General features: G+C 37.8%; 1 long non-coding RNA gene across 1 annotated transcript; it reads left to right on the top strand.

The window, feature by feature from the left end:
• The first annotated feature begins 1 nt into the window (after position 1).
• Positions 2-7,262, top strand: LOC140165716 (uncharacterized). Its single transcript, XR_011860760.1, has 3 exons — positions 2-40; positions 1,036-1,126; positions 7,133-7,262. It is a non-coding gene; the product is annotated as an uncharacterized lncRNA (long non-coding RNA).
• The last annotated feature ends 538 nt before the right edge of the window (positions 7,263-7,800 follow it).

Raw genomic sequence — 7,800 nt, 5'->3', positions numbered from 1 at the left:
CGAGATGCCGAGACGGTACCAATCCAGATGGTACGCCTGTGTAAGATTCAACATTTAATCTATTCAATTAATACTTATTTATTTAATTATCTAATTATTTAACAAGTTGAATGTTAATACTGATCCCATACCCATGATACTACATGTATCATGATATATTATAATAGGTCTACATGGAAACATCGCTCATTCTTGGGTTTTTCTCCTCAAACTACAAAAGAATAGCTCAGCGATACTCAAATCTGGTAGCGATTCTAGAGTTTTGCATCCCATTCCTAAGAATAAGCAACTGTTCAGAATATTGATCAGTAACATTTCACCTCCTCTCAGTCAGATTTTGAGTCCAAGTTTGCATTACATTCCTGAGTACACTGATGTGATATTTAGTCCACATGAAATATTCGTGCGACCTGTGTAGTATCAATTTTGTGCACATAAAATACGGAAAGGTTTTAAGGGGTACTACACCCCTGTGGTAAATTTGTGACTATTTTTGCATTTTTCTCAAAAAATAAAAATACACTGGTAACAAATGTGACTCAAGACAAGCGGTTCAGTATATATGATCGGAAATGAGGTACATCCTAGCGGTACCTTATTTCTTATCATAAATAACGAACCGCTTGTCTTGGGTCACTGAAATTCCACTGTAGTAATTGGATTCCTTGCCCTATAATATACATAACTTTTGTTACCACTGTGTTATTAGTTCTTGAAAAAATGCAAAAATAGACACAAATTTATCGAGGGGTGTAGTACCCCCTTAAGGATAACAAAAGGCTCCGAAATCCTGTGTAGAGCGTAAAACTGTCTGATTTACATAACAAGGTACAGCATTTGAGAGCCAACGCCCTTTATAGCAAGGTGTCATGAGTGCTCATGAATATACTGGCAGTTAGGGGCTAGGTTTCGCCCACTGAGTGTGCTTCCGTCTTTCTATAGTTGTTCACGACTGTGACAACCAACAAACACACTATGTAATTGAACGATATGCCGATATTAATATTGTAAATGATTACTGTTACTTCGTTTCAGAGTTAACACACTTGGTTCAGGGAGCGATTATGGACCTTTTGTACAAGTAAATGGGATTTCAGCTATGGATTTTCGCTATATCGCCGACTACGTGAGTGTGTAAAAAGCAGAATAGAATAAACTATAAATAATCCAATAATCAAACAATGAATTACAGACTCGCATAACGCATAACATGCACACACAGGCAGACCCTGAAACAAATCTGGGTCCCTGAATCATTACTACATACATTACTGGTCGATCACGATAGGATTTCGGTTCTTAATACTTAGAAACTTTTCTCATGAGCGTTTAGATCTTGTTTGAGCCCTCTCTAGCTTTGATTCTTCAAGCTACTTTGGGTCCAACCTTCATGTAATTATTTTGGTAAGCTAATCCTAAGCCTAACTCTAAACCTAACCCTAATCCTAACCCTAACCCTAACCCTAACTCTGACCCTAATCATAACCCTAAACTAACCCTAACCAATTAATAAGCCTCCGTGTATGACCGCCTGCCGAATTCGAACTTTAAACCCTAGCTCTATTGGGTAGCTGTGTGACTGAAATCAAGTTTGTGAGAAATAAGAAAAGTTAAACAACTAGGAATGGTGTTGTTTACATACAGTAATTGACAGCCCCCACACGCACACACCCCTGAGACACACTCCCACACTTGGTATTTATCAGTGATTTTAAAACCAGCTTTTTCATATGCGGAAAGATTGAAAACAAGTATTCCTGAAAAAAATTGGTGTCAGTTCCAATTTACAATGTAATTATTATTTGAATGTAATGTTAAAGAGAAGTTTTGCACTGTAGCGCTGACAAGAACATGAGTGGTAGTTCATATATCATTAAATAGGCCCACATGTTTTGGCGCAACGTCAGCCTTCTATACTTCAAATCTTTTCAGAGGGCGCACCACCAAATCACTCCACGATTTATGTAGGCCTACCAGTGAAATTCGGTTAAAATAGTCCACCGCTTATTTGAGCTTGTTGCGGCTTTATTTTCAAGATAATTGTCAAAATTCGCCCGTTTTCAGCTCATTTGCTTCTGGCGCACATTTGAACAACGTCCGGTTTCAAAAATGAGTGATTTTTTAGGGTTAAATTTGAAATGGAGCCTTGATCTTTGGTTCGAGTTGTATTTTTTCCTGAATGTATTTTATGCTTTCTCTCCCCCACCAGCTCCAAGTACAGATAAAATACAAAAAGCTGAAAAAAAAAAAAAAAAAGATGTGGACACCGTCGGCTTCCCCCGTGTATTATCCGCCGGTGCCATTATCACGTGACTGTAGAAAAATGCTACTGCCACCAGATATAGGCTAATTAAAAACGCGTATTACTATAAAGACTTATGTTTGAAAGCTGTCCTCAGATTGATGCGTGAAGTTTCCAGTCCATCACACTACGTGCTCCTAAATATTAGTCCATGTCGATATTATCAAGACAGAGATTGTGTCTGATGACGTCATCTGTCAAAGTCGTTGATGATGACCCAGCTTATAGTAATTTTGCACCTTCAAACCGTACAAACCATCTCAAAAGTTAGGTCTTTATAGTAGGAAACTTTCTTTAGCGGGGGCACTATGTCAACAATGCCTAGAAAAGTTGCTTTTTGCCTTGTAAAAGTACGTAATTTTTCGGCATTTCCGGGTATCAGCATGGAAGCAGTTCGATTCGGCCCAAACCAATTCGTCCACAGTTGACTTGGCCATATGCCAATTCATGCATTGGCCCCAAGCTAAGTCAGCCACAAACCAATTCGATATTGACCAAAAGGGATAAACGATTTAATATGTTAATGGATATATGTGACCGTCCATCACGAAACAGCTGTAAAGTCGGCTGGCGGTCAATTTTGTTTTATTTCGTGTTTAGAAAATATATCATAAGCTTTAAAATGAAAAATCATTTGACTCCAAACGATATCCAGAAGTAAAAAACAAGGGAGTTAAGTGCACAACGTACAAAAAAGGGACTATATCTCATTAACCGATGATCCTACAGATATGCGACCACTGACTTTTCTGTTCCTTTTGACATATGGCACGACTCTCTAAGATATTTGGTTAAAAATTTAAAAAAAGTGACTATATCTTATTAACCAATGATCCTACAGATATGCGACCACTGACATTTTTTTGTTCCTTATGACTAAGGGAAAAGTTTGACATATCTCACGACTCTGTAGGAGATGATGTACATCATCATCATCATACATCATCATTTTATTTTCATACAAATCGACATACAAAATATATGTAAAAGACACAAGATTTGAATGAGGAGATGCTCAAAAGGCCTGAAGCGAGCACCCCCTTACACTGCCTTAAGTTACAACATACAATTACACAAAGCTAACAAATAAAAGAAAGAGGAGAAGAACATGCAAAGAAAGAAGCAATATAAATATTTATAACATTTCATATAGACATTCCACAGTTCACAGAAGAAATTGATAGTTGGGGTGGAGATGGGTGGGGATGGGTGAGGTCATTAAATAATGCCTAAATATTAGATGTAATCTTTTATTAGACTTTTCTTTATTTGTAACTTAAACTGGTTTACTGATTTTGCCATCTTTATATATTTATCAGTAATATTCCATTTCCTAGGACCGGCAGCTCACCGGAAGCCCGTGTTGTGTGGGCCACAATAACTGCGGACTCTTTAGGATATTTGGTTTAAAAGATAGAGGGTTAAGGGTAGACGAGGTATTGTTGGTCGAAGCAACCTAAAAATCGATTTTTATTATCCAGATCAATATATTATTGAAACTTAACACTTTGATGTTTTGTAAAAGTTAGTTCTACAAATCGTATACTTTGCAAACTTGCTTAATTGTTGTTAATGAGTTATGTACGTTTTACAAAAGTGTTGTTGTTTCAGCCCTCTTTACAACGTAACTCAAGAACCGCAGCACCTATAAAAGTATATCTGTGATATTTAAATTCTTCTACACGCTCGCTATGAATTGAGCAATGCAGTTTTTGCCAAAGCTCACTACCATTCGTAAGATGCTGTGAACTACCAAATCACAACAGTTTAAAATAATTAATAACCTTAAGTGCACAAAGTACAACGAATTGGTTTGTGACCGAATGCAAGACATCAAGGCATCTAAATATACAGATTTGGGCCCCCGCCCCTAGTACAAGGAAAAAAGAGGAAAAAGGAGGGAGAGAGAGAGAGAGAGAGAGGAAAAGAGATAAGAGAGAGGGGGAGAGAGGAAGAGGAGGGAAAGAGAGATAGGGCCTATTAGTATCCATACGATATGCAATACCATACGATTATTATCAATAAGCCTGGCAAAAAAATCCCAGCTATGCCGCTGATTGGGCACAGGTATATAATAAATAACGTTATTCGTAGTCTTGTCGATTTATTCTTTCACGTCTTTTTACACCCTTTTACACTTGATAAATAGCCACAGCTTGTCCAAAACCCCCACACAATCCGTTCTGAAATGCTTATTGACTGAGCCATATATAATAGCATTTGCTGCGTGATTAATGGCGAAAAATATCTGAAACAACACATTGATCCAAATGTCCTTGTTACTCATCATCAAGATCTGCTGTTGAGGACTTTCATACCAGAAAGCAGAGGAAATACCGATAAAGGCTGGGGGTATCCAAGATACAAACATTACTGATGTTACTATGATGAGCATCAGTGTTGTTCTGTTATGGTAAGGAGGGACATTCTGCTTTCGTTTCACGACGCTAGACTGAACCAATCCATTGCCTTCATTGAATATTCCAGTAAAGCTTTGTCCTTGGATCCCTCTGGAAATGGTGCTTACGGTATTGCTTGGATCAGCTGGCAAAATGTTTATTCTACGCTCACTGGTCGGAGTTGCGTTCATTTGCGCGCGAATACGTGCCTGGTTTCTTACAATACGGTAAAGTTTGAAGTAAAGGATACCAACCGCGAAACATATGCAGAGCATGACGAAATATTTAAGCAATGTGATGATCTTCCCAGTAAGATCAGATGGTTCAGCACTGCAAACATTGAATGAAAAAGATGGTGAAACATGTACTTCAATCATACCTGCAGTTACAAACGTCGGTATTGTTATAATGCAACTGAGGATTAAACATATTGGCACTATCTTTTTGAGGTCATTTACTTTCACGACTTTTTGATGCGGTTGACTAATTGCGAAGTGTCGATCTATAGCAATCACGGCGCTTAAAACAAAAGAAAGATGAATTCCATAAGCTGTGGTATAATGTTTGAATAAGCAAAACGCAATGCTCCCGTTTACTCCATTCAAAAAAATCGACAATGAGGACTGTCAACAAAAGGCAAGCAAAGAGATCAGTCAGGGCAAGTGCCAGAATGAGTATGTGTGCTGTCGATTTCTTCCGTTTTCTAGTGTACACCAGAATGATGAGAATGTTACCAGGTACACCAAGTAATATGAAACAAGATAGGATAGATACGATGCAGGTTTGTAATATGGCCATGTTCGACTGCGTGAAAATGTCAAGTTAAATATTCTCCAAACGAAACGTCCCTCTTAGTCCAGACCAAGGCGATACAGGACTATTATTGTTGAAGAGCAATTTGTTTTCAAAATGTCAACGATAAACAGTGCATAGTAACTGTGATTTGTTTCATTGCGATTGGGAGTTATTTGTATGTTTGTACAGGTCTTTTTCTTTACTCCAATTAGAGAAATACGATTTTCCGAAGAGAATTACTTTAACTTTAATAGCAGCGCTGTTGATAGGATCGCTTTGATCATGTTGATCCGGGCTTTGGTCAGGGTTTTATAGTTTAGCTTTGAGTTTATGAAAATAAATTTAATTTGAGTTGATTTAAAGGCGAATATGAAAACAAATTAAACATGAATTGTACAGACATTTGCCTCTATTTAGTCATTCACAAACTTCCTGCACAAGGTTATCCTTTTGCGTAACAACTGAGCGAAACACGCATAGTACATCTTTAATTCAATTAGTTTTACCATCTTCACTATTTTTGTACACATTTACAATATCATGTATAAAGTCATCTTCTAGTTTCAAAGACGCCTTAGTTTTGTTTGCCACAGCCTTTCAGTGCTGTAAAGCTGAATTTATACTCGATCGCTTTTGCAGAAAAGCGATTCTCACGCATGCTCAGTGTTTACTTACATTTTCAGAGCGTCAAGCCGATCAATCAATTCAAATCGCTGAGGCAAAAACGACGTCGCTTTTGCAAGTTGAAGAAATCTTAACTTCCCAGCGATATCGCTTGACACGTGAATGCGTCTACCAATTATATACAACCAACTGGATCTATTATTTTGCTAATTAATTTACCTTTCTCGATTATTAATTTTTGGTGATGAATTTATTCATAGCAATAATCATTGACAGCAACTGATGTTTTAAAATGTATTTTGTGGCATTTAGAATATTTTAATTGTCGTCTGCAATCGCTATCTCCGTAATAAGTATAAATGCAAAAGCGACGGGCGATGCATCGCAAAATTCGGCGATTGCCCATCGCTTTCCAAAAGCGTTTCATCGCAATCGCTCGGCGATCGAGTATAAATTCAGCTTAAGACAGTAAATTGAATTTGCTTTTACGAAAGAATCAACATAACTCATGCGATTGCAATCAAATCAAATTAGTCTAGCCGAACTTCGGCTGGGCTATTGTATTTCAGCAATTTCTTTTTCTTATAAGATGGCGGCCAACACCTTATCTTGTGATCCTCTAAACTTTCTCTCTTCCTAAATTATGGCAATCTGTAAGGTCTCAGTTTAAATCTCAATATGTTTGAAATAATGGTCTCAGAATGCATTGGGGGCAAAACCTCATGCTTCCAAACATATGGTCAGGTATTGTGCTATGAAGGTTATTTTACTATGCTACTGGGAATGAGAAATGTTGGCTCACAATATTGACTTCCTTTCTTTTTGTAACAATTCTTTAAAATTCAATTGAACGAACTGCTCTCTGCACCAGTTAGGGAGATTTCAGCTAATCTCCATTTGTTGTCAATGAAACAACCAATCTGACATAAGATGACGGCAGAATATTTGTCTGCTCCAGAATGAAAATGTGAATAATCATAGGTAACATGTTTTTGTTCGTTTTAATTGCTAGAATACTTCTCCCCAGGGATCGTCATATCCAACGTACCACTCTGTCTACGATACATTCTACCTAGTAGATACCTACTATGACCCTGGATACATTTATTACCTCGCCGGTGCGCAGGTCATGGCAGAGTTAGCAAGAGATTTGGCGGATTCATTGATCTTACCTTTGGATGCCAGCGACTACGCCGCAGCCGTGAAGGGTTATTTTGAACAGTTGAGGGATGGAGACATTGGACAGAGGATGCTCCGAGAAGGACTATCATTTGGTTTGTTAATTAGATGAGGTGTTCTTATATTGGGTGAAATGTACTTACTGTATGAATTGAAATGTACGTACTGAATGAATTGGCAGAGATGTTATCAAGTCTTCATGGTAGTCCTAAACAGAGATGCTTTAAAAGATCTTTTTACCCTTCGACTTTTGTTTTATTAATTCCACGTCTATTTAGGGAGGACAGTTTTTATGGTCTACTTAGCTCAGCAATGCTTTGCTGTCTTCGATAATGGCGTTCGATAGGAACAAGCGAACAGTATACGAGTTTGCTGATATCTATCGGAGCGCTCAGCAGAGCAGCAGGATTATAAACACGGTCGATGGTAAAACCATAATCAATTTCCTTTGTGTTCAGTAAGTACATAACGACCCACTCATCAGTGATGAGTGGGTCGTTA

The sequence above is a fragment of the Amphiura filiformis genome, chromosome 12, assembly GCF_039555335.1.
Source record: "Amphiura filiformis chromosome 12, Afil_fr2py, whole genome shotgun sequence".
In the NCBI taxonomy this organism is placed as follows: domain Eukaryota; kingdom Metazoa; phylum Echinodermata; class Ophiuroidea; order Amphilepidida; family Amphiuridae; genus Amphiura; species Amphiura filiformis.
Note: the sequence above shows the minus strand (reverse complement) of the source record. Positions and strands in the feature narration are given on the sequence as shown.